Source organism: Frieseomelitta varia, unplaced genomic scaffold (assembly GCF_011392965.1).
Source record: "Frieseomelitta varia isolate USP_RPSP 00005682 unplaced genomic scaffold, Fvar_1.2 scaffold_791, whole genome shotgun sequence".
Lineage (NCBI taxonomy): Eukaryota > Metazoa > Arthropoda > Insecta > Hymenoptera > Apidae > Frieseomelitta > Frieseomelitta varia.
In genome coordinates this window covers 154,260-181,370 of record NW_025110580.1, presented here as the reverse complement: position 1 = coordinate 181,370, position 27,111 = coordinate 154,260, and the positions used below count along the sequence as shown (strand labels likewise).

General features: G+C 48.2%; 1 protein-coding gene across 15 annotated transcripts in view; it reads right to left on the bottom strand.

Moving 5' to 3' along the window:
- The window catches only part of LOC122535993 (transcription factor SPT20 homolog), a 224,753-nt gene that overhangs the window by 125,896 nt on the left and 71,746 nt on the right, over positions 1-27,111 (bottom strand). For 7 of the 15 annotated variants that reach the window (XM_043667991.1, XM_043667990.1, XM_043667987.1 and 4 more), the window contains one exon: positions 8,365-8,418. The exons of the other annotated variants lie outside the window; for them this stretch is intronic. The gene's annotated coding sequence lies outside the window, so the exon portion shown is untranslated. The remainder of the gene's footprint in view (positions 1-8,364; positions 8,419-27,111) is intronic. 15 annotated transcript variants of the gene reach the window in all.

Sequence of the window (27,111 nt, the reverse complement as noted above, 5' to 3'; positions counted from 1 at the left end):
CGATAATTCGTATCCTCTGTCGAGTCGACGGAAATATAGAGAAAAGAAAAGGATCGAAGAGAAGGATATCTACCGGATAAAGCCGAATAATACAATTTAGAAGATTAATCGCGTAAGAATCTTTCTCGTGATAATCAAATTGCGACGCTCTCTCTCTCTCTCACTCTCTCTCTCTCTTTCTCTCGTCGCAGCGATAACCGTTACCAAATCCATCCGGATCGATCGTCGAAAATTCAAGCGTCGATCGTCTCTCTTCTAAATGCTGCGAGTAAAACCGATTGGAGAGGACGCGCGTGCGGACTCGCGAAAGGGAGAGCCGAGGGAAAGCCGATTTATCGCGAAATGAGAGAAGAATCGAACGGAAGAACGCCGCGGGGTTCGTGAACACGGGCGCGATGATCCAACGCGGCGGCGTCCCTCTCTCGTCACACGGCGGAGGGAAAAGGACGAGGCGAGTGCGAGAGGGTGCAACAATAGCGAGACAGTTACTGTCAACACACTCGGCGCACATTAGTTGTTTCGCGGAAGCGGCTAAAATGTAAAACGAGGATACTCGGGAACAAAAGGAGGAACGTTGGAGGTGGAAAAGGTATAGGATCAATACAATAGTATATTTGTACAGACCGACTGATGAGGGGTGGTGCCTTGCAAGTGGGAGGCACGGCTCGGGGTCGACAGCGGCTGTGCCAGGGGGATGGGGTATGTCTGTTGTTTACCGTGGAAGGGCCAGAGGGTTGTGGAGGTAGGAAAAAACAAGCAAAGACGATAGCGCTATAACAGGTCTCTGTGCTGCGACAAACCATTCCTGGCACCGTGAATCGTTCGTTGAAAACGGCCCGGCATTCTTGCCTTTGAAAACTAGAACGCCGAGTCGATGACTTGGAGAACTTTGTTCTTTGTTCCTCCTCTCTTTTCAATTTTTATTTATTCTTCTACCTGTCTCTTCCTTCCTTAAACATCGATAATTACGCGCGACATGCCGCGCGCGATGTCGCGTATTTTTGGATCAAATTGTTGAAAATGATAGGGGGACACGCCGTAGGTATAAATACACGATGTAACTTTATTCCCCTTCACGTTCTATATAAACGCGATTACTGTTTATTGATCAAGGCTGCAATTATCAAATTCAGGGGATCTAGAACGCTGTTTCTGCAGAGAGAGAGAGAGAGAGAGAGAGAGACGAACGAGAGATAATATATTTTTCAATACTTCTCCTCCACCACGATAAATTAAGGTATAAGGTATATTTTAAGCTGGGTCGTATATTTGTTTAAGATAATCTATTAGGTTCGTTCTGGAGAGGAACGAAACTCGAAAAGAGATAGAAAAATACAAGGGAGGGGGGAATGCTCGTTGCTTCTTTTCAGCGCGCGGCGCGGCGGTAGCGGCCGATAGTAATTAATATTATCGACAGAAACGAAAACTTTAATGAACAAGGCGAGGTCGGATGGCGGCACGGTCCGACAGGCAACAAGCTACGGTACACAGCCTCTCGAAATCATTATGTCATATCCACTTCATTTGTCCAACCCTATCACGTGTATCCGTCCGTGCATGCGTGTGCACCGGCGTGCATGTGCACTTGCGTTGCTAACCCCATTGAATGGAACGTATACAAGCATCCGCTCTCACTCGGCCAGAGCTTTTCGCTTTTTCACGTTTTTACCCCGCCAAACAACGGGGTGAAAACACAAAGGATTTCCCGCCGTTGCAAGCTGCGCCGGGGTATCATTAAACAAAAATGAAAGACAAGGCCTAATTAATAGTGTTGTCCCTATCTACGTGTGTAAAATACGTAAAATATGCAAGTATATCTACGCGTGCGTAGGTATCGTACGTACACGTATAGCGTACGTATAACGCGTGTATACGATATGTGTATTACATCGAAGCTACAAACTATTCGAGATACATACATACATACATACATGTACCGGTCACGGTTGGAACCGTGCGCAACGCCAGTCCAAGACCATAAATAATAGCGTGACTACAAATATTCGTTTAATAAATAAAGCGCGATTCCGCCGATAATCGCAGCCGAATCGTAATTAATCAACGTTATCAACACGCCTACTCTCCCGGGCAGACTCGAAAGGCCGGAATTAAAAAACGACCCCCCCCCCCCGCCCCCCGCTTAACTTATCGAGCCGAGCGATGAAATTAAAAAGCATCGCGATCGCGTGCGTGCGAATTCCTCGTAGCAGGTGGTCTCTGGCCGATTACGAATATTATCCTGTGAAAATTTCGTCCGGATGGACGGGGTGAAGCGAGGTGACCTGCGTCGCCCGTTTGCCAGACGAGTTACGCGGTAATTAACAAATATGCAATAACTATGATTAGAGTAACAGTATCGCAAATAGAATATTTTCATTTGACAGGTATGTAATCTATGGGAACGGAACGGCGCGCAAGAGAGGCCGGGATCGGTGCCGCGACAAAGAGCTCGGGTTTGCAAAATGAGGATCGAAAATCAAAGCCCACTTAATAACGCGCTGATGAAATCATTCGCGCTCGCACATTCGAGCATCGAAAATGTCAGACGTTGAGGGTCATCCACGTTAATGTATTTTTGATTAAGTGGCCCGAATGATGGTAATAAATAATAAAACGGAGCACTTGTTTACAGGCAACCGCAATTGAAATTCGATATCCGCGCGAGCGCAGGCAAGTATTAGCGAAAAATTAAACAGACAGCAGCAGCGTTTGTACCTCCAACCAGACAATATACGGACACGGTAAATACGATATTGCAAAGAACCGATCCACCCCATCGACTGCTACAGACAGTAGGAAAAAATTAACCAAAAATCCTCTGCGAATCGATTTCCGTCCTGTAAATCGGCAAATTTCTCCTGCAAAAAGTTTCAAAAGAAAAAGAGAAAAAAAAAACGATAATTTGCATTTCTCGCCGCGGCGACTTTGTTCCTCTCGAACGAAAGTTGCAAGTTTGATCGTCAAAACGAGAACGATGCGGCTGCCAGGAAACTTCGTCAAGAGCGGTGGATGTATGGAGAGAGGGGGGAGGTGTTCGGTTCAACGGCCTTGAAACGAAAAAGGGGATGAAAGTAACGCGTGTGTGTCCACAGGCCAAGCCACGATCTCAAGGGGTTGCGGGAGAGAAAATTCGGTGACAGTATCTCAATATACCCCGGAGACATTTTCTAACGCACGCGAGAAATCCGCACAAGGGATGGTGGTTGCATCGCAAAGGACCCGAATCTCGACGGTGGTCCCTCCGTGATTCCTGGCACCTTTCTGAAATAATCCTCTCGCGGACGACGACGATACGTGGCGTGCCGGTTGCGTTTGCACGAACAGGGAGCAAGAGTCACACACAGGGGTGGGTGTGCTGGTGCGTGTGCCGGCCCGGGAGAGAGGGGTGAAACTTACATATGACAAATTCAACGCGCTCCTTCCTGTCCTTCCTTCCTTCCTGCCGGCACTGACACCTATGGCCCACGGCCACGCTGGGTATTATTATTTTCATTCCTTCCCGCATGTCTGTCTGTCTGTCTCCTCTGTCTGACTGTCTGGCTGCACCTTCTCACACCATCAAGCCCCACGGAACTCTTTTCGGATGTTTTTTGCCCACCCACCTCACTCTTTCCAACCACCCAACGGACTCTAACCACCACCTTCCACCCACCAACCTCTTTCCACGTACGCGCTCTTACTTCTTCTTTTTTCTCCTTTTTTTGTTTCTTTTTCCGCCTTTTTTCCCTCCCCATGAACACGGAACACGTGACTGTGTCGGATCCTCGAGGACATCGGGACCGCTTTTGTCTGACGAGAGAAGATTCTTCCTCCTACGGGACAAGCTTCTCTACCTCGGTCAACCACCCCTGTACGAGCGATTTTTCTTTTTTTTTTTTTTCGCCATTTTAAAGTAGAAGAGTACTCTCGTGCCTTCGGAGAATAGTTCAACCTCAGATATCTCGCTCGAAGAAAAGAGAAACGATACGGGCGCAGGAGGCGCCCGGTTTTTTCCCTGAATTCTATTCGTACTTGGTCACGTGACGAGGCACGGCAATTAAAAGAGGATAAAACGAAGCACCTGGCAGAAGCAGGGTGCGCAACCCCTTGAGGACTTAATAAGAAGGGGTAATAACAACCAATTTTATCGAACGTCAGTCCGTTTCTTTGATATAGCGGCCACGGCCGCACGAATACGTGGTAAGCGCACATTAATTTCCCCGGCAAATAACCGGGATTCATAAGCGGGAGGGGAGAGGGAGGGTTGCGATCCCGTGCGGAGGTTGCTGCGAGCCCGGAGAATACCGTACGTGTCCAGAAAATACGGTCTGCCGTCTCCGTGCAAAATAATGCCATCAATATAAAAAAGGCGACCCACCGCGACGCGGTAATAGAAACCGATTTGTCAGGAAGCTTTTACATTTCGACGCAGTGGGTTTCACATCTGATAGCCCGTTTTATCCCGCGGGACCCTGTCCCGTGTACTCTTTCCCTTCTCTACCTCGTGCACTGCTACTAGCCAGGAGAGAGAGGGGGAGAGAGAGAGAGAGAGAGAGAGAGAGAGAGAGGCCGTTTCTCTCGCAGCCAGCAGCCAAGGGAATCACACCGAACCACCCACCCCCTTTTCAACCACCATCTGACGACGTGAACTCACCGCTTCTCTGTGTCCGAGTCACCCCTCGTTGGCTGGCCGATTCCTCGTCTTCCTCGCTTATAAAGCCGAGTAGATAGGAAATCTTGTAAAATGGCCCGGCGAAAGACAAATATTACCGGGGATCGCTGACAGTGAGATCCGATTTATTTTGCGGGATTCCGGCTACCTTCCGCGACGACACACACCGACCAAAGGGGGATACCTTTCGATAGCCTTTCCTTGTACACGGATATGCGTATATCCCTCTCTCTGGCGCGAGCTCTTGCACTGCCTCTAGCGTAGACCAGATCCGCCGCGAATCTTTCCGCGAATGGACATGTAGAAATTGTCGAATAATTGCGAAAATTGTTTGTCTTGAACGAGGGAGTGTAATAAAACGGAGAAACGTCGGGCAGACACAATGGCGCGATGGCCAGCCCCGAAACCGGAGGAAAGGGGAGGGGGAGGAAGAAAAAAAACCGCTGTAATTACACGGTACGAATCGCGCGCGTTCGAGCCGTTTAAAAACTTACAGCTCGTCCATTCGCGGAACGGTATTCGCGAAAGGGCGCTGCGGAGAATGGCGCAAAAGCTTCGCGAGAAGGAGGGGGTGGAGGGGGAGGTGGCGGAGGAGGAGGAGGAGGAGGAGGAAGGGTGGGCGACTGTTAATTGAAAACTACCGAAAAGCACAATTGCACGAGAATTATTTCTATTCATTAGCCGGGTGGTCGGTCGGTCGGTCGGTCGGTCGAGCGAGCCAGCCGCCGAAAAACTTTTCCTCGACCAGGCGGTTTTTTTCCTCCTCTGTTCCCACCCCCGCCCTCCACCCACTCCTACTCTGGCTGGTTCCTCTTCGCGTAGCCAAACCACCCCCTTCATAACTACCCCTGCCTCGGTCCACCGACCGCACCCCTTCTATCCTCTGCTGGTCGCGCGTGGCGTAATTATGTAACATAAATACAATCCCTCTCGCGACGTAATTTTTGCGGTATAAGCTCAAAAGCCTGGGTAGCCCCACCCCGGCTGGCCACACGGCCGTGCCCTCTCCTCTCCTCTCCTCTCCTCGCTGAGAGGAGAGAGAGCTTTTTCAGGAACGCTTTCGCAAATCAATTTATGGCGTAACGCGGACGTTCTCATTGTCCACGGGGGGGTAGTAGCCGACGGTCGCATCGTGGCTAAACCTTTTGTAACACCGGCAGCCATTGTTGTGACAGAAAATTATATCGTAATGCTTATTTACGATGAAAATCCTGAGCCGGCCTTTGTTGTCGCTTGTCAACCGTTCAATGCAAATGTCCTACTAATGGGCAATTCTTTTTCGAATCGTGCAAACGATCGTACAACGTGCAGGGGCACGCATATCGTACAGATAACGGAAACGTTTGATAAAATTCCTCGAGACAACTACCAAGAGATCGGCGGCGATCAGGTTCGATGACCTAGCCCTCGTCGAAATTTGCGAGCACGCTCGCATTCACCCTCGGCCGCTCATACGGACGAGAAGCATCGATGAAATCGAAGAAGCTCGAAAGATGCTTCCGGGAATTCCGGCGGGAGTATTTTCGTCAGTCAATGAATTTACAACCCCTCTTTAACGGAGTTCACCCTTAAACGCTTAACGCGAACTGCTTCACGGCACGTGAGAAAAAAAGCTAACTGGTTCGCGGGTGGATGCGGTGGTCGGGGGAGGGCGTGTAAGCGGTCTTGAGGGGTGAATTAGCGCGAAATAAGTGCAGAAGAGCTTCAACACCCCCGGCGGTGGCCCGACGATAGAACGAGCCACACAAGTTCGCGGCTCTCTGTACGTGCACGGTATAGACGGTAGTCTTGGTGCGAGCCCCATAAGAACATCGTAAGGGTGAGAGGGCGGTCTGGAGTCGAATGAGACGATACCCACCGCCGTTAGGGTGGGCTACGCCGCTCCGGGTGGAAGCGAGAGGGCGGGAAACGACGTAACGCGCATAAAGTAAATTGCCGCGAAATCTGCGCGAGCCTCCAGAACGGCGTGGATAAGCGAAACAAATAAAATAAGAGCGAAAGACGAGGCGGCACCGGAGATAACCGGGGAAAGAGGTGAAAAGGGTACCTCGAGGGTAATGTGATTTAAAGGCTGGAAGGTAACGCGTTTCGAATACGACCAAGAAACCGTGTTCCGTCCTTCCCCGATGAATGATCTCTCTCTCTCTCTCGTTTAATTCTACGAATCTGATCGTGCCGTGAAGCATTACGTGGTAAATTGAAAATACTTTATTTTTAAACTTTGACACTAGTTTGGTTAGACCTGTCTTGATTTTTCCTCCCCTCTCCCTTTGGCTAAATTTCTACGATAAATTTCGCCGCTCTTTCTGCCGCGTCGTTATGACCGACCGCGATAATCATAATACACCGGGACAAAAGTAATAGGAACAATCGCGGTGTGATGCAGTTCTTTTTTGCAGAACGGTCTGACGTTTTCCTCTATTCAGTCCCCAAGCCGAGCATGAAAAAGCACACATCGTCCGTTACCGCGGTGGTGGCACGGTGTAACACCACCGTCTGCTCTGCTCTCTTTCTGTTTCTCTCGCGCCCACTCCCGCTCGCTTGCCGGCGTATCGTCGCCACACGCAGACCATTACAATTTCAGTTACATTTTAATTAGCAGAGAATACTAATGTTTCGCGAGTGGCGGTCGCCAGCAAGTAGCCAATGAGCGCCAAGTTGACTCCTGCAACTCGAGCCCGTTCCAGAACCCGACCTCTCTGCCACGCGCGCCCTCCGCGTCGCGCGCGTTTCTGTCCCCACTATTACGCTCGGCAACCCCGTGAAACCGACATGCATTTCACACCCCATATTCGCCACTTTATACGCGGGGCGGCTGGCCTGGCGAAAAAACGAACGAACGAAAGAAAACGCAAAGCAGGCGGGGGGCGAGAACAAAAAGGAAAGCAACGCGCTGTGTTCCTCATTTATGTTATTAGCTCCCACTTTGGCGCCGAGTGTTCTTCACGGTGAGAGGTAAAAGAAGAAAATAGGGGGGGAAAAAAAGGAGAGCAAAAAGAAAGGAACGCAACACGCCGTTGGAAATAAACCACACCGTTACGCGTTTTCCGCGTTTTCCACGTTTTCCGGCCTCTCGCGTTTCGCAATTAACGCGCTCGGTGTAACGCGCCTGGAAAAGCACAGATTTCCACAGATTGTTTCTCGTGCTTGTTTCGATCGTTGGTCGGCGAAACTCTGTCATTGGTACCAAATGGTTGAAAAAGATTAAACGAAGGAACTCGATGCACGTGGAGAAACAGAAGAGAAGTTATATGTTAGAAAACACAGGGACGAGAGAAAGAGATAGGGGAGGATTAGAATATTCGAGGAATATTCGAATAATATCGTACTTTCTAACAATAAGTCATAAACTTCTCTTGGTTCTTAGCCAGACGAAATTCCAAAAGTTTCGTATCGACGGTCGTACAACAAATGCGATTATCGATGTCTCGCATCGTACATCCCCTAAAACGACGGGGAGTAAAGCGTGCGCTCGACCCCACGCGCTCGTTCAACCTTCTCTCTTTGTCTCTATCGAGCTTTGCGTACTTTGTTTTGGAACTTGTCCAGAAATAATATCGCGCGGATTAAGCTTGGTATAAGATATTGATAAAGAAAGGGAAAAAAATAAGTTAAATTTTATCGCATGTCCAACGACTTGAGAGAGAGAGAGAGAGAAAAAAAGAAAAGAAAAGAAAATATGTCGCGTACGAAAAAAATATCGTTCAACTCACATTAACAAGCCATGTCACTCTGTCTCAGAAGCCTGGGAAGTATACACCACTGACCTGAAGCAAAAAAAAAAAAAAAGAAGCAACGTATTACGTTAACACGTAAGAGAAAAAATCGAAAGGTATAAATTAATCATTAGAGCTCGACTTTTTGATCAAATATGTAATTTAGCAATAAAAATAGAAGTTCCATCGATCCTTTTTCGGTCATGCCACTAAATCGTACACTGGCAACTTTTCAAACTACCACTTGCCGCGTAATTATTGGCAAGACGATAGTGAGAAGTCTCGCGGTTGTAACTCAACCTTTCGATCGAAATAGAAGATGGTGGGTAGGTATACCAGCGTATATTAAGGTACATAAGTAACGTCACTCGTAAACTACCTCTTCGCAGCTACTTTTGACGTATGTATGTATGTATGTATGTGGATACGTGACTTTCGATTTACGAGAAAGTCTATTCCTTCTTTTTTATTCACGAACCATATAAAGACCACCATCACCACCACCACCGCCACTACGGTGGCATTGCACCGAACCTTTCGGGCTCCTATCGTCGAAACTTGAATCCCGTCAGGCAAAGACAATGTGGCCACGATTTAGGGTGCCTCGATTCGTCGAAAGCCATTCTGACGTATCCTTCGACTGGACGCGAGAGCCCGCCTGCCAATGAGGCGACGGTGCCGTTAATTAACGAACTCGAAAAGTAACGTACTGAAAGTACAACTCGACGAAGCATTGAGGGGTTCCGGGGGAGACTGACTAGTCGAGGAGGAAGGGAATGAACGAGCCGAGCGCAGGACGGAAGCTCGCGCGTATAAAGGGTCGGTGTCTGGCCAGACGGGCAGAAATGAAGCAGCAAGGGTTTTGTTTGTCCGGCTGTCCACCCCTTTCCTTCCCCCCAGTTCACCCCCGCGGGCTCGAGCCCTCGCTGTATGAACCTCGCGGCCCCCTTCAACCCCTTCTGTTCCACCTCTAACTCCGGAACCCCCTTCGTATCTCCTCGCCCCTCTGCTTTTCTACCTTCTATCCGGGCCTTCCCCTTGGCCACCACCTCCCACCTTCCTCCCTCTTCCCTTCCCCCCCCCCCGTTCACCTAGCCTGCTGCGTTACACCCTTCTTACACCCTGAACCTCCTTCCCCTGTTGCCGCGTAACAATGCTCGTGTGTACACTGTGTTTGCTCACATTCTCTCGCGTATATCTTCGCGAGCTATAATATTGATTACTTCGAACGAATTTCGAGCAGGCCTCGTGCCGTTACCTCGCGTAGCGTGAGCCGACGACCGTCGCTGCAACAACGACGTTCCTACGATTCGCCCTGTACGATCGGCACGACGTTTCTCCCTTTTATCGGCCCGACCCCCTTTCTGCATCGAAATGAAATGCTCCTTCCTGCTCCACGCTCCGTAAACCGTCGGCCTTCTTTAACACGCCGGCCTCTATCTGCGTTTCTCTAACAAGCGTCGCAATGCAGACTTTTCACTCGCGCCTGGTTCAAATTAGCCCCTTCATACAGACTCTTCCTGCAATTTGGTTCCACCGGTTCTACCGCGGCGCTGCTTTCCGGTTTCGCAGTCGGTGTACCAAGGCTCAACGATTAAAACCACGACTACTGAACGTATCATACACGTATACATATCTCTCCTTCCCTCTCTCTCTCTCTCTCTCTCTCTCTCAGCAAGAACCGCCGGCTGGAGAAGCTTTCGTTTTCCCTTCAATTTTCCACGAAGATTGAAATAAACTTTATCGTTTGTCTACAACGTGTCGAGCAGAACGTTACGCGCGTTCCGTGCGCAGTCAATTTTTCGAGTCCTTTCCAAGAGGAGCCGCGTGTTCCGGCTAATAATTGGCGAATGAAAAATGCAACAATACCGGAGAGAGAAAGCCGGTTGTAACTCACCGCCGTGGCAATATTCAGCTAAAAAGACTCGTCATTCCGCCCCAGTAAACGGCCACACGACTTAAATTGCGTCACGACCATCCCGCCAACGTTTAATTCCATTCGCCATCTTTCCACCCGTTTCCCCGTCCGTCACCCGCGGTTCCACCCACGGGAACGTTTTCAACGTTTGCCTCTCCTCCCTCTGATTCGCATCACCGCCAACACCGTATGTCGCGAATCGAAGTACAAAGAAGCAATAGTAGAAATAAGATAATTGCTATTACAATTGCAATTTCATCCAGGACGATGAAGCCGGCACGACGAGACAGGGACGAAGGGAGGGAGGGGGGTGGGCGAGAGGAAGCGAGAGCGAGAACGAGGCGCACGCGAGGAAGAGAGAGAGAGAGTGAGAGAGAGACGAAGAGGCCGGTGAGGCGAAAAGAGAGAAAGTCGGAGATGGGACGACGAGATGGTGGTAACTGCCACAGAGAGTTCAACTACAAAGTACGTAAATGTCGTGCTCACACCCCGCTCTCCTTCCCGTGCACCCTCGGCGTCGCTGCGATGCCGCAGACACGGCATTTGTTGTCGAAGCTTCGGGGATTACACAAATGAGGTTGTTCAGCGAGAGAAATGTACATTCCCGTTACAAAGCTGCTCGCGTTCAGCCACGTACGGAATTAAAAAAAAGGAAAGAAAAAGAGAAAGAGGGAGGGAGCAGAGGCAACGAAAGGTGAAAACGTTCCGCCTCGCTATCGCTCGGCGTATCGCGGACAATATTTTCTTTGCTGAAAGCCCCCTGCCGCGTAGAATGGGATTTCCATCGACCCGCTTCCGTTTAAACCCTTCAAGAACGGAACCCGCTTTTATCCGGACCCTTCTTCCGTCAATATTGCTCTGTACATGTTTTTACACGCATCTTTCGAGGAAATCACCCTTTCAACCCGACGCGCGTACCGCTAATTGTCCGTTCGACGACCGATCCCAGTGTGCTCCGAGAGATAACCATTTATTCTTCAAAGTGTTCTTGCAACCTGCAGATTGTAACGACCGTTTGATTATAACGATTAATTAGCCCGAACACGTACATATTCGTACGTGTTCGATAGTTTCACCGGGACAAGTAGGCGAGGCACAGGCGAAGAGAAATCAAGGAGGAGAAGCAGGCAGTCAGCCCCTGTACTAAGCATACCGTAGGGGCTAGGGATAGTAATTGTATACGTACTAAGAGAATGGCAAGGTAAACAAAACTATGTAAGATTGCCCCATTAATATACATATCTCTTGGTTCAGTTGGGCCGTGAGAGAGCCGACCGACCCTCTCTCGTTGTGCTTCCGCCCGTTGTGCCTGCTGAACGTTGGGGGGGGGGGGGGGGGTAGGGGGTGAGTAGTCTTGGCCTTAGACTCTGGGGTTAGGCTCGTTCGAGAGCAAGGAGGGTACACAATGGATATTGAGACCATAATTTACGGCTGATTGTTAGCCCCGCGATCTATGGATTCCTCCGTGCTAGGTTACCTCCAGCTTCCCTTCCGACCACCTTCCGACAACTCTCTCTCATCCTCGAATTGTGTCGAATTTCTGTTAGATCTGTGGGTAACAAGTACAGCGAGAGAATACCGAGCGCGTGCAATACGCGAGTACTATATACTACGAGTGAAAGGCCACACGACGTTCGAGAGGAATCTCGTGGAACATTTTCGTGCGCGTAATGTCTACTGCTCGGCGAGTTACTACTCCTCGTTTCTTGTATCCAAGAGTCAGCGGTCAAATCGCCGGAAGCAACAATTTTATGACGCTCGAACGACTACGTTGGGAAATCGTTCGTAAATCCCTGAAGAACGTTTGAGCCAAGTTTTAACTATAATTTTCTAGATAAAATTTAAGGTTGAGAAATAGAATGGAAACAGAGCTACCGGACGGAGAGCGAAGACGAGGCAAAAGCAGAGATAGGTTTGTTTTCGAGCGGTATCGTTAATTGGCCAAAACTCGAATGGAACTGTACCGTTATGAGGTCAGCCACTCTCTCTCTCTCTGTCTCTTTCTCTCTCTCTTTCTCTCTCTCTCTCTGCTTATCCGACTGAGTTCGCAACAAGAACGCTGGTTATAAATTAATTACGAGGGTCAAATTCACAACTGGGTCCCATTCCACCAGACGATTTTGGAGGGAGGCGAATGTCTTACTAGTTCGCCGTTGGCTCAAGGGACCGAGTAAAGGAGGAGACGATGTTTGGCCTTCCTTACAAGGGACCAACTAACCAGTCGACCGACCAACCTGCCACTTACCGAAGGATAATAACGTAGTAATCCTACCATGAGACACGGATGAAGTCCTTAATAACCCTATAAGCCCAAGATATATGTTGCATATCAATATACCAGAGACAACTGCTGTAGCTACATTATATTCCGGAGAACTTTCGACCAATTAACCTATCGTACAGCTATAAGACGGTAACATCGATTAAAACACGAAATAATAACTTGTAATTTACACACTAACGATTAGTACAGTAGTTTACGATGTTACATATTTTTTTGAGAGGACGATTACTACAGTTACATCACGTTTAACTTTAATATAAAATTTTGATCTATCACTCACAATTGATAATAGTTGATACCTACGTTACAACGTTACTTATCTTAAATAATTTCCTAGAAAACTGTTGTAATTGACGTTCAAACATTTGGTCAATTAAGGTGGATTAAAATACAATATGTTAATTTATTGTAATTCACACAAAATAAAAAGTTTTCAACGATTGATCTCTCGAGATAACTGCTACAGTCACATTATATTCGCTGGTACTTTTGACTAATCAAGTTATTACACGTCTGTAAGATCGACTGAAATAGAAAATTTTCGATGAATAATTTACAGCTGACGCGACATTTTCAATGTTGCATATTTTCAATGATTTTTCGGCTTGCCAAACGTAGCAATAAGAGCAAACGCTTGTTTGTCTTCATGAAATGTTTGCAATAAATTATTCCAGTTGGATATTAAATATGTATCGTATTGCTTGGTACGCGTACTCATAAACGGACGCATCGCAGAATTCCAATTTCGAATCGATCTTCGGTAATTTTCCAAAATTTTCAAAAACCCAACACGAATTTCAATAAAGCCCTAGTAATTAATTTGTGATTATATCGCGAATGCCGGCAAATTCGTGTTACGTTGCATAGCGCGATAGGAATGCAACCGAGTTCAACAAGCGCCAATGCGAAGTGCGTGATTTAGAGAGACGCATAAACGATATTCCGATATGGTTTCATGCGATACTTTCATACGGCAATCGAATCGACCAGAGCGAAAATTGACAAGCAACATCGCTCGCGAGCTTTGCAGCTGGCCACATTTTTCCCCACAATGGCCAATCGCTTTCATTAATTTTCCCGTCACTAGCAAGAGAGAGAGAGAGAGAGAGAGAGAGCATAATACGTACCGTTTAAAAACTATTTGCACACCGACGAAACGATCGATTATCAAAAAATTTAGAAATTGAAAAAGTACATTCGCTGCATTTTTATCAAAAAAAAAAAAAAAAAAAAAAATTGCTGCCCTCGTCGAATAAATCTTTACCAGTGTCGTGTCGTCGATTTGGACAATCAGGGTAGAAAAAACGAATTTGCCGCGAGATTTACGTTTTCATCAAAACTTATTCCGTAACTTATTTCCTGCCATTTGATATTCCCTCGCGACTCGGCTACGCAAAATGCGAAACACGCTGTATATCACCGGTTTCGTGATAAACAGCGACTTGGACAACGACTTGAATAAAATGACAACGGCGAATAAACAGCGATGACACGATGCGCGCCGATGGAACTTTAAATATAGAAACAACGTCCAAGAGATACGAGGCTATCGTGGTGGCAGCTATTGGACTTAACGACATCGACATTTTATCCGCAAGACGGTCTTCACGCCCCCAAGTCTGCCATGGCAAAAAACAACGATCGTAGCGCGCAGCGGACGGTGTTATGAGCTGTTTTCCTAACCGATGGGAGACAGGTGGCGGCGAAAGTGGACTTTAACAAATGGTCACTGCTAGCTAGCATGAGACGTGCCTACTTGAGATGCGGCAGCAGGATCTATGCCTGCCATTTCTCATCGGCGCGCTGCCGGCAAACAATACCCTAAACCAGCTATGTAAGAACTGTCGAGCACGAGTGAAGGACTTCGGGGCAAGTTGATCAAAGTCAAGGTACTTCCGCAGACCCTTGCCAAAACGTTCGCGCCAATAATGCGTGCGAGATGCGACTCCGAGTCTTGTTCGCAGTTAGTTCTAGTCTTTGGTAAAGACGTGGATTCATGGTTGGAAAATCGTCCCTTTACGCGGACGTGTGTACGTATACGAAGGAAAAACCGAAGAGAGGTTTTTTTCTTTTTAAGATATTCGTTCGTGTCGGCCCACACTGGACTGTATTTGAAATTTTACAAAATGGGTGAGGGGGATGAAAAAATAAAACTCGGAGAAATGAAATTTGGAAATAATCGCGAGATGTGATGAGTGCAAGCGAGAATTATTTTTATCGCAACGTTGAATGTGTATGTGCGAATGACATGTCTATCTATGCGAACTTGTTTACCTGGCAACTTTGTTAAAGATGGGACGAGCAGGTCTAGACAAAGTATTTTGCTAAACGATCGTCTCTCGACAGTTTAGAGTTTACCGGGATATCGGGCGTAAACTGCCCTCAGGGACCTTGTTAGTTCAATTCGCCTGAACACCCTTTTCGTCGCGGAAAACTGCCAGCCCTTGTTGACCGCCCCAGACGCCGCGCCGCGAGTCCTCCCGCGTATGTTGCCGCGTTGCCCCGAAAAGGGACGTTTATGGAAATATGCTTCCTGTTGCGGGGAATTCCTCGCCCCGCCAGGAAATTCCCTTGCAACTTCGTTCGAGTAAAATTCAACGATAACTAACGCGACACGAGTTTTCCAATGTAGAAAGCGAAGAGAAAAGAACAGTTGAAACGGGCGAGAAAAAAGGCACGCGAGAAGGGACACGGGGGGGAGAGAGAGAGAGAGAGAGAGAGAGAAAGTGACAGAGGAACGTGGATCCATGATGACAGAAGAGGGACGAGAGCGGTCAGAGTATTGTCAAGGTATTGTCCTGCCTCGCTTCCAAAATAATCGTCTACCGGACCTAATGGGGTATGAAGCGCCGATATCAAAATAACTCATCCGTGTCCAAGCGCGTGGTCAAACGCTTCGAGCCTTTCTCTTCGGCGCGTTCATAGGCTCCCGAAAAGTTAAAAATAGTACCAGTGGGGAAAAAAAAAACTCCTTTCACCGCTGTCTATTGTCCCGGATTCGCAGATAGGACGCTGCGGAGATGGTTACGCGTCCCGCAGCAAAAATCTTGAAGCGTTGACGATAACACGCGTCGTGTATCAGACCAGTTCCTTTGTCCACCATACGACGAACGATAACGCCCATCGAGACAGAGAGATTAAAGGGTTTTTCTTTCTTTGCTTAATGACGAGAGACTCGCAGCCCCTCGTCGGTTGCAGGTATTCAACTTGCCAAGTAAATGTTTCAACGTTCGTTTCAACGGCGTTGCCAAACGGACACGAATTATCGATTAAGTCACGTCCAAGAATGACGTTTAAATTTTTGATGCATTTGTATTTTAGTACACGGCCGTGTATCGACAGAAGGAACGGTTATAGGCAGCCTGAAATACGCTGCGTCACAATTTATGCGGCAGACGGTTCTAACGTTCCATTATCAATCAATGAAATAGAAATTATATTTCTGGCTGTGCTGTGAATATTATTAAAATGTCGAATCGGAAGGCTGATTTGAATATATCGTTGGGAAATTTTCTGAAAGTCGTGAGAGAGCATGCAACCCGATGACGCCCGATCGATGCTTCGCGTCAATGTTTGTAATTTGCGTAATTAGCGTGTTTTCGTATCGGCATCGGGGAATAAAATTTGGCGACAAAACGGTGATCGAGGGGAAATCACCGAGGCGAAATACACAGTCTGTTGGAATCGGGCAATTGTCGCCGACAGTATTTCTAATGCACGATCAACAGGTTCTCTTTCTGCTAAACAATTCTCTTGAGAGATTGTATTCGGCACCAAAGAGAGCGTATATATTATCCTGCTAAACATACATCACCACCCGCTAATTCTGTCTCTGAAATTACACGTTACCAACAGACTCTAAATATAATGCCACAAACGACAGCTCGGAAATTTTTTTGACCTTTGACTGCCAGTAAATCGAACAGACACTTAGCAAAGTTAACCCCTACACTATAATTATTGCTTTCGCGGTCTTTCTATTTTTACCTACAAAGGACATACCTACACCACTCTATATTGACTTTTAAATAATTTCGATTGACAGAGACTCGACAACAATTTGAAATGCTACAACAAACTACACCGACGTAGCCGCAACAGGGTTTCGCCCGCAATTTAAACGAATAATCGAGCAACAGCATCGTGGATCTTGGATCGTTCCATTGAATTATACAGAGACAGACAAACTAACCGGCGAACAATACCATTCAATTAAAGTCAAGCTAACTGAAACAAAGAAACCCCTCTTAACTGACTACCAGCTGACCGTCGCACACATTTATTCATTCACAATCGAATCTTCTCATTGAAACGATTAGAAACGAGTGGCAGAGAGACGATTGGATCGATCGGCGGACACCGACGAAACCGGGCTTACGTAAGGCGGTTATCGGAAAGCGAAATTACCCTAAATAGTAACAGCCACGCTGGGTGGCAATGGGCGCCGTATTGGACGAGCCGAAGGATAGCTGGGAGCTGTTCTGTGTAAAAGGTGGCAGCGGTATGGAGGATGGGAGAGAGAAGGGTGCAGGCTGGTTTTCACCCTTGCAAGTCGAAAGTAGGAACCGCGACTATGGGCAAAGCTAAGTCTGTCCGTGTAATGGGGCATCGGCACGCGATTTCCAAGCCACCTCCCCCTCCGCGCTCCGCTCGCGATTCTAACTTTCAACTTCGCCGAGAACCACCGCCGCCCACCCACCGAATCCGACTCCCTCGTCTCTCTCTCTCTCTCTTTCTCTCTCTCTCTCTCTCTCTCACCCCCGCGTGCCTCATCCCCGCGGTACAGGGTGTTGCGCTGTGACTTATCGGCTCTAATTATTCGCCGACAAGAAAGCGGGTAGAGAACCCAACGATCAGACCTGCCACCCTCGTAAAGTAGCTTTTCTCCGACGCATCGTTGCACCACCACACACCGACCTACCGCTCGTTGTTTAGCCGTTTCGTCAGTCGATCGCCATACTCCGCGATTTGGTTGGCAAAAGTATCGCGAGGCGGTAGATTTCCAGTTAGAATAACGTATCGTCGAAACGATGGGAAATGCTGTGCTTCGCTACGTATAAAATTATTCCCGATTTAAGTGTTTAAATCAATTCTTTTTTTTTTTTTTTTTTTTTTTTAAATATAACGTTCGAAGTTTTAAGAACGGGACATTCAAATTTAGATTGAAGGTAATTTTAAAAATAACAGATTCGAATTCGGAATACTTCAGGAATATAACGACCAGTTTCGGGTTAAAAATATTAGACGTAACGATCGAATTTTAGAGCTTCTAACCAAAGTTTGAGAGTCCAAATGGGGAATACGAACGCCTAGTGGTTCGCCTGGTTCGGGGTAGATCGGTAGTCGGTAGATCGGTCGCTAAGCAAAAGAGGATAATATTCTCTCGAATTATGGCCATGTCGACTGGAATTAGGCTGTCTGGCCATCGCGTAACTACCGACGATCTTTGCCCGGTGGCCACCCTCTCTCTAAACAACGGTTTTCAACCGGTCCTCCGCTTTGGTGTGATAATTTTTCAATTTGGCCTCATGCGTTATTGACGTCAGTAGACGTGCACCGACATTAGCAGCTCTTTTGACGAGGAGTCTGAGTGGTCGTCGCACAAAACAATGCTAACCCCGTGGTATCATTCAGCCCCACCAGCCCCCTGCTCCGCCAGCCTCCTACAGCCCGACCCCCCAGCCTGTTTTAACCCTACGGGAATAAGAAGAGTCGCAATGTAAGCAACACACAACACGTTGTGTGCACCCATGTTTTTTACATTAGCCAGACGATACTTGCCCCAGAGTATGAGAGAGGCTGCCAGTGTGCAATGTCTATGGACTCGCGTCCGTGTGTGTTTGCAAAACTTCCGTGTGTTGGCTACAAGTTCCCTGGCTCTTAGTAACCTTCTGCATTTCCCTGATCCCCTGCGACCCTATTGCGCCGAGGAAGCACACCGCCGCGCAAGTTGTTTCCAGCTTTTCGCTCGTTCTCGCCAAGATTCTCCCCCGATATCGACGACCAATCGAAAACAAAAATCCACAGACATGGATTTTTTGTCTGTCGTTCGGAACGGACGAAAATTCGACCAAAACATCGGGAAACGTCGAGCTGCAATTTGCACGAAATTGCACGGTAAAGAGAGGCGGATGCGCGAATTTGCGCGGGGAGAGAGAGCTGGCAAGTCGCGTACACGAGGTATCGCATAAACAAAACCGTTATCTAGACGCCACGCGGCCGACATCGTGTGCATCGTGTACACTTGGCTGGCGCGTCGATGCCTCGGTACACGTTGCAGCGTGTTTAATATATAACGACGATTGTATATACATGGAACGGACGGGGACTAGCGATAGAGACGGAGATGAATGGGGTAAAGTGGAGGAGGTCGACGTTGATACGGTGAAGGAGGATCACAGTGGGGCAAGAGGGGTAGTAGTAGACGCAAGTAGAGCGAGAGAGAGAGAGAAAGAGAGTGAGCAAGAGTAGGCGCGCAAGATCGAAATACAGGGATGAAGGGGTAACACGAAGACACGGGGTTGTAGTGGTAGTAGCGATGATGGTGGTGGTGGTGGTGATGGTGGTGGTGGTGGTGATGGTGGTGGTAGTGGTGACGGCGGCGGCGACGAGGGTAGAACAACCAGTCGTTTGTCGTCCGACAGATAAACAACGTCGTTATTGTAAATGCATTGGATCAACATGCTGCGGGGCTTCATTGGCGGCTTTTCTTCGCGATACGACCTACGAGAGGCTCTGGTTGTTTACGAGATCGATAGTCCGATCGGGAGGATCGATTTTATCGTATCGCGTCCGCCTCCCCAGGCGGAGAGAAACAATCGTTGCAACGTGCGCGTTGTACCGGGCCCGGTTTCTTTCTCTCTTTTTAGATTTCCTCGTATCCAAAGACCCCGGCCGTCGTGCGCCTCTGCTTCTGCCTCTCGTTTACGTTTCGCCGTCTTTCTCGTTCCCTTTTCCCCCGTCTGTCCGCTCGTCTCTCGCTCGTCCGATGGATTCGAGAGAACGTATAGAGAATAACAAGGCGGATCACGTGACGCAGGTACAGATGCGTCGAAATTACACATCGGGCACCGTCTCGTTCCGCGTACAAAATATTTGTTCCAGTATAATATATACTGATTCGCAGTCGCGCGTATATCCCAGTGTTTTTCCATTACACCCACGAGGCAAATGCTCCGCACCATCTGTAAATCGTGTGCCCCCGGAACGAATCAAAAATACGTCGCTGATCGTTAACGACGGCCCCGCGGATCCCTTCGATCGTGATTATTGCACCGATGCGCACTTCCGATCACGATAGAAAGTCGAGAGCCGAATCCCACCGTTCTCCCGCCTCGTCGAGAGACGGCGTATTTCACCATTCAGTGAATCTGGATACACCATTCCGTGTGGATGAATGATGTACCGTGACTGTGTGTATCGCGCGCGCGGGAAGGAATCCAAATGTTTTTTCATCCCTTAAAGGATAGACAAAATATTAAAGCCCGGTTTCTCCAAAAGAAAGAAAAAAAACAAAAGAGAGAGAGAGAGAGAGAGAGGGAAAAGAAAATCGTCGAATAGTACGATCCAATTTACACGTATAAGGATAAAGGGCAACAAAGTACATATGTATCGCGGATAGACGGCGAAACGCTTCGATTTCTCGGTCATATTAGACGATGCCATGACTGTGACCATGAGAGCTCGATGCCTGCTGTTTGTTCCTCGCTTTATCTCGAACGTAAACACCGCTTGGAATATATAGAAAGTGGCGCAAGCAGGAAAGGGAGACAGACAAATAGGTGGAGTGTCGTACCTGGTCTGGCACGGAGGAGAGGGACGGACGATGAACAGGCGACCGCCTGCCTGGCCACGCAAAGACCTGCACTGAAGGAAAAAGGAAAAACGAAAATAGAAGGACGGACGGACGGACACTGGATAAACAAGGGGCAATAGAGATAAACAGAGAATATTGCGAGGAATATGCGCAAACACGAAACTCTCATTCTTCCTCACCCTCTGCATACTTTTTTTCCACTCCCTTCCACTCTTTCCCACCTCTCGTTCGTTCCGTCTCTCCACGCTGTCTCTCCTCTCTCTCTCTCTCTCTCTCTCTCTCTCTCTCTCTCTCTCTCTCTCTGTCTCTGTCTCTCTCTGCCCATCCCTTCGACGTCCCCCTTTTCGCTTTCGTTTGTTCGAACGCGCGCCTCGTTCTCTTTTCCTGACCTTCGTCGCTCGTTTGGCATCCGCTTTTACAAGCACGCTCCTCTTTTCCTTCGTTCGCTTGTGGAGCCAGCCTGGCTTAATTTATGCCTCGAGATGTTTCGTTAAGGATTTTTATTCCGATTCCCTTTCCGCGCGATGCAACCGTGACCGAGAATTAACTACTTAACACCGAGCTCTGTCATCGTCGTCTCTACTATCCGCCTCGGTTTTTCCCCTCGGCAAACGCTCTCGTCGTCCGCGCGCCGCGGAATTTATAGCTCGCAGTGTCGAGCTTCATTAAAATTAAACGCCGCGATGCCGTACGCTTGTTTTCCTTATTTTCGTACGGTCGCCAAGGGGACTGATCCGGTAACGGAGAAAACCAACGAAACCAGGTCAACGTTAACGGTATTCCCGATGTCTCGTAAAAGAAGGGTCGTACCGTTTTCGACGCGATCTTTCACTCCGCGATGATTGATGCGCGCCAGGCTTTTCTTCAATTAGCAGACGCTGCTCTCCTTCTTCGAGCTTCACCCTCCCCGCTACTTCGTTGATTCGATTACAGGGCCGTTCATTATGTCGATGAATTTAAAAATATACAAACACCATTAGTCATCGCGCCGGCGAGAGAATAAATTTCCTTCGAGCCGATGAAAAACAACCCTCGGACCGATAATATCCCGATAGTAGCTCGTAATCTCGTCGCCGTCGTCGTTCTATACAAAGAAGAAAAGAGGAGGACGAGGAGGAGGAAGAAGAAGAAGAAGAAGAAGAAAAAAGAACTATTCTCGCACCTTTCTTTACCTCGAGTATTACCAGCATTATCGAACGGGAATGATGTACGAGACGGGCGGTGGAATATCGCGGGGTGAAAAATCCAACAGTCGTGCGTTTCAATCGTGCCATTTCTCGGCCGGTTACGAGGTTCGATATGAAGGTGTCCGAAAAATTCGCAGTGTCCACCCATTCAGGTCGACGGAGCGGCGATGTAGGGGCGAGACACGGAAGGGAATGAATGCAGACGGGACAGGTAAGGTATTTGACGGTCTATGGGACCGGGGGCACGTCGAGGGCAGACTATATAATTTCCCTTGAGGGAGATCGGGATGGGCGATACGAGGTCGGAAGGGGTAGCGAAAAGAGGGGGCCAGGAGTGTGAGGGAGATCAGCGTGTTTTCCAGGTGGGGAGGTGTGCTGTGCTCATCCGCGAGCCCATCAACGCAACCATCCTCCGACAATCGATTATTATCTTTCCAATTTGCATAGCAACCGAGCTCTTGTTCAAATCTGCACCCCCTGTTTCGACCCCTTCGGCAACCCCTTGCAAATCCTACTTCGCCGCTGCGACTCCTCGTCCGGTATCGTTTCTGTAACGTGCTCCACCTTTTTTTTCTCTTTCTCGTTCTCTCTCTATCTCTCTCTCTCTCTCTCTCTCTCTCTCTCTCTCTTCTTTTTCTCTCTCCTCTTCAATCGAACCGAGCGTGTTCGCGTTCGATCGTCTTTCGCACAGGGATGGCTTTTCGACGTTCCCAGCGAACCAATCTGTTTGCGGATTTTCTGAGAGAGCGACACGTTCCAGCGATATTCCAAGCGATCGATCAACCAGGCGCGCGAGATAGGGGAAGAAAGATAAGAATTTCGAATTTTTTTTTCGAAAAAGCGAACGTAAGGAGAACAATAAGGTCGGCGAGGTCGCGCAAAGTGGCGGACACCTGGTACATAGCTGACAACTTTGGCTTTCCGGGATCTTTTCTTTCGGTACCCTTGAAGAATGGACGCGTCACGCCGGTGGGTGGCACGAAGAAAGGGAGGGTGAAACATCCCTCCTTTATAAAATCTTTGACGCGTCGCACGGCGAGCCACCGGCGTGGCAGTCATTAATAACTTTTAGGTGGCAGATTTTGCGCGTATTAATCCACCATATTATACCGCGAGTCTGCAGCCGTCCTCCGCCATCCGTCCCCTTCTTGCTTTCGCCTGCTTCGGTCCCGTCCACGCTCTCTCCCCCTTATATACCGAGAGGGCGACCGGATAGCTGAGTCGACGTCTCCTTAATGAAAAATCTGAATCCCGAGTCCGCCTTTTCTTTTCACCCACTATTCTCCACGGATTCTCGATCCTCTGCTAATGGTAATGACCGTCGCGGAATCGTGGAACTTGCCTGGGTAAAAAGTGTTAAATCTCGAGCGTTTCTCCCTTCTGCTTTCGCACTGTCGTAACCGGGCGATTCGTTCACCGTTCCGACCGACCGACCAACCAACGTTCGTCGGGAGTACGTTTGGACAGATCCAAGAAATTTCAAGGCGATATAGCTTCCTCAGCCGCTCGGTCTTGAACTTAGTTTATCGTCCTGGCGAAACCTGGCTGTGCACACCACTGGTATTTATATCCATCGTTTACGGGGAAACAACTTGGACTTTTCTCATTTCTACGTTTGCAAGAATACTAGGGCCGCCAGAGTCTCGCGTAACGTGCTCGCGTGGCAAATTAACAAACGTCGGAGCAACGAACCGACTCTCGGTTCCACCTTCTACGATATTACCTTCCTTCGAATCCCCTCTTCACCCCCCCCCCCCTTTCGGCGTTTCATATACAGCGACGTATACACACTCTTTCTCTCGTCATAGCGAGAAGGTATATTGTCGAGCGGCAGCGACGAGGTAGACCGAGCAAATTTCGTGTACAATTAGAAGGCTTTTGTAGAAGCTAAACTGCTAATAGCCTCTGAAGAAGGGGGCACCGTCTCTCACTTCTCCGCCACTACCCTTCACAGCCCTGCCCCTCGTCTCGCCTCTCCGCCTCTCCGTACACCTCATTTTGCGTGACAGTCGTCCTCCTGCTCGTATCTACTGCTCGTCGTCTTCTCTTCCACCCTTTCTCTCTCGCACCCTCTGAGGTCTTTCGCCTTACACGTCGGTCCCTTCGTTTTCCAACCCTTTCCAGAGTTCGCGTTAAAGTCAGAACGTCGCCCACCCCCGCGGGTACCTAGCCGCCAATTCGCTCCTCCTCAAAGTCCTTCCGAGGCACGCCACGACAGAGAGAGAGAGAGAGAGAGAGAGAGAGAGAGAGAGAGAGAGTCCTCTCGAGACAGATCGAGGTGAGAGAATTTGCTGTTCCGCTGCGGCTCGTGCCAGAAGACTTATCGTGGATTATAAACTAGGATTGTTTTCATTAAACCTGGCGTTCACTGCGTTCGCCCGAACCCCTCGTTCGCACCCTTTTCGGCGGGCGAGCAAGCGTGTACCTCTTATTGAGTGTCGTAAGAATCTAGCCCAACTCACACGCCTGTACGTACATCCCTTAATCGCTGGCGGTGTGCTGCTTTCTTCGCTATATTGAATTCCTTTGTAATTTTCTCCGTAGTTTTTCCACGCGATTTCAAGGTGAGATTCAAACGCGACAATATACGCGACAATATTCCGAGGTATTTTGGTATTTTTATCGGTCGGTTAATGGAGGAAAAACTCGGAAGAAAGATTGAGTTGGAAGTTTCGTTGCCGTTCCACGAAACGGTGGCAACCGTTCCTCATTTTTCTGCCTACGTATCAACGCGAGCGAGAACGCCGGCAGATAAAGTAATCGGAAAGGGGAACGAAGAGCGAAATAGAGCCTGCCAAGAACTAAGCAGAGGAAGGCGTGACGATAACTGGGCTAATGTGCAATAATGAACACGGTTGCTTATCAAATGGCCCTGACGGTTCTCTTCCTGCTGCTTCTTTAACGTCACGCCAGTTTCTTTCACGAACCGCGAAACTTGCTCGTAATAGCGCGAGCTCTCTCTCTCTCTCTCTCTCTCTCTCTCTCTCTCGCGCCAACGATCGTCACTGTCAACCCATTATTTGATATTTAGCCTCGCCGAGACTTTCGCCTCGTGTCGTTTCCACGTCCTTTGATACCGTGTGCCATTAAAATTATACCTTCGTTAACCAATCCGAGACGTCACCATCGGCGCAGAAGGATGGAGTCTTACGGGGCAAACGGGCTGATCTCCGGTCTCGACGCGCAACACACTCCAAGCTCAAACGAAATACGTTCGTTATTGGTTCCCTGTATACGGCGGCTCATGTAAGACCAACACCAAAGACGCGTACACGTACGTAAGAGCCACGTACATACGTATATGTACATATACTATGCATATGGAGTTGCTCGTGCTAAGAATAGGTAACATACAGACGGTCAGATATAGCTAGGACTTTGTGCCTATAAGCGAGCAGGTCATTGGCATTAGGGGTTGGAAGGGTGTGCATTTGCACGACGTGTGTATTCGTACGCGATTTAGTTCCTCCGTGGCCGGTTGCCTTCGCCGCCGATACCGGTTGCCAGTATCGGCCACGTTTTGTACTCCAATTGGAACAGAGTCAGTCCCGGCCGACTGAAGAGATATACCGTGGGGGAGGGGGAGGGGGGGGGGGACAAGGGGGTAGCACAGGGCTGAAAAAAACGGGGAAAAAAAAAAAAAAGAAAAAAAAGGAAACGAGCAGAATCCCAGGCAGCGAAAGTTCCCAGGTGATTGGTCGTGGGAAATATCGCGGTTAGGAGGCGACTGATAAAGTGGATCGATGAGTCGATGCGGAACAACCGAATATTTGCCGGATATGCGACTGTGTGCGCGAATTTTCCACACGGGTATAAATAGACGAAACTTTTGCCGGCGCATGAATGCCCGAGATATATCGCCCCGTGCTGTCTGAGAATCGAGAAATCCGAACGCGTTGCGGAACAGTCAATCATCCGTCGGTTCGGTTTGTTGTAAAAATAAATTACAGACGTCAGTGATCGATGGAAATCAAATTTCTCATATATTTAATTAAACGTGTATGGATGAATTAAATAAGGTTTGACATCGTCGTCATTTTTACTTATCTCGTTTGACGAAAATTTTACCGATCAATCGACACTTTTCTCTCTCTCTCTTTCTATATATATATATATATGCATATTTCCTGTAGATCGTTGGTAAGAGCAACAGCTAACATCGAGCCAAACCCTCGCTGATACGGGTTTACATTGATATCGAGTATGTCCAGTTTACGGATCGATACAACCGTTCATACGGCGTTGGAATTAGAATGGTTTAGAGGGTAAAATTGCACCTGTGTTACAACTGATATTTTATCTCGTCTTTTTCCTCCTTTTTTTTCTTTCTTTTTTTTCTTTTTTTTTTTCTTTTTGCCCGATATCTACACGCATAAAACGCGTGCGTGCGCGCGTGTTATTCGTCCAACGATTTCGGCGAATTTAATTGTTTGATTATTAACGCTTTCGGGGCATCCCATCGGTGATATAAAACGCGCGAAATAACGCTAGTAAATTATCAAAAATTGCCGCTGTGGCCGGGACGCCGCTGCAAAATATAAATTCTCACGCAATTTTGATACCGTTCCAGATGAATATTTCGAGAGCCACATCGATAATAATCAGAATTTTAAAAGGCACAATTAATTGATTGTAACGCAGCGCATCAAAGGTTAATGTTATATGCTAGTTACATACGTATTACCGGACGGGCAAACGCGAGTAACGCTAGGAATTCATCATTATTGGTACGTAGGTATGTAGAATGCCGTATCGCAGATTAAATACACCGGACGGTGCGTGCGCGTGCGATAAAACCGTGCCATCCACCGGTGATATATTATTTTTATTCATTTATATACCGCATAAAATATTACGAACGATCGCGTTACATCATTAAAAATGTACGATTCCTTTGATCCGGTGCATTCCATCCCCCGCACCGTACCTCGGTGCTTTTCTTAAAGCCTGTGCAACCGTTAGGCACTCTTTCGCGTATTTCCTTCTTTTTTTCCCCTCCCCTCTCTCCCTTATTCTCGCGTAGAATCGCATTTCAAACAGGAAAAATTCAATTCGTCCGCGACAACACACAGGACTTTTACGACATAATCATGTCCTTTATCATCGATCGCGCCAACCCACCAGCGTCTCGTTACACGCCGTAAACGTCATTTCAACGTGAACTGCGAAAAATCCCGCGTAAACTCTCGCATAAAATATCGTTTTCGCTATTTCCCTGGTGGTAGACGCAGGATCGTTGTGTCATTAGTTACGTCACTTGTCGCTCGATAGATTTTATCAAAGACTCTGCAAAGTCGCGACGGATCGGTGGCGGTGTGCAAGGTTCGCGTAATAACAGTGAAAACGAGCGCGTATACACGGCTCGCGTCAGCGTGATCCAGCCAATACCAAAAGCTAAAGCGTATACGGGTACTTGTACGTACGTGGGCGGTCACCTTCGCCTAAGTGCAAGCTCGAAGATATCGCGCTGAAAGGAAGAGCTGCGACGAGGAGGAAAGGTGCGAGAGCATAAAATACCAGTGCCGACTGGCTGGCCGTG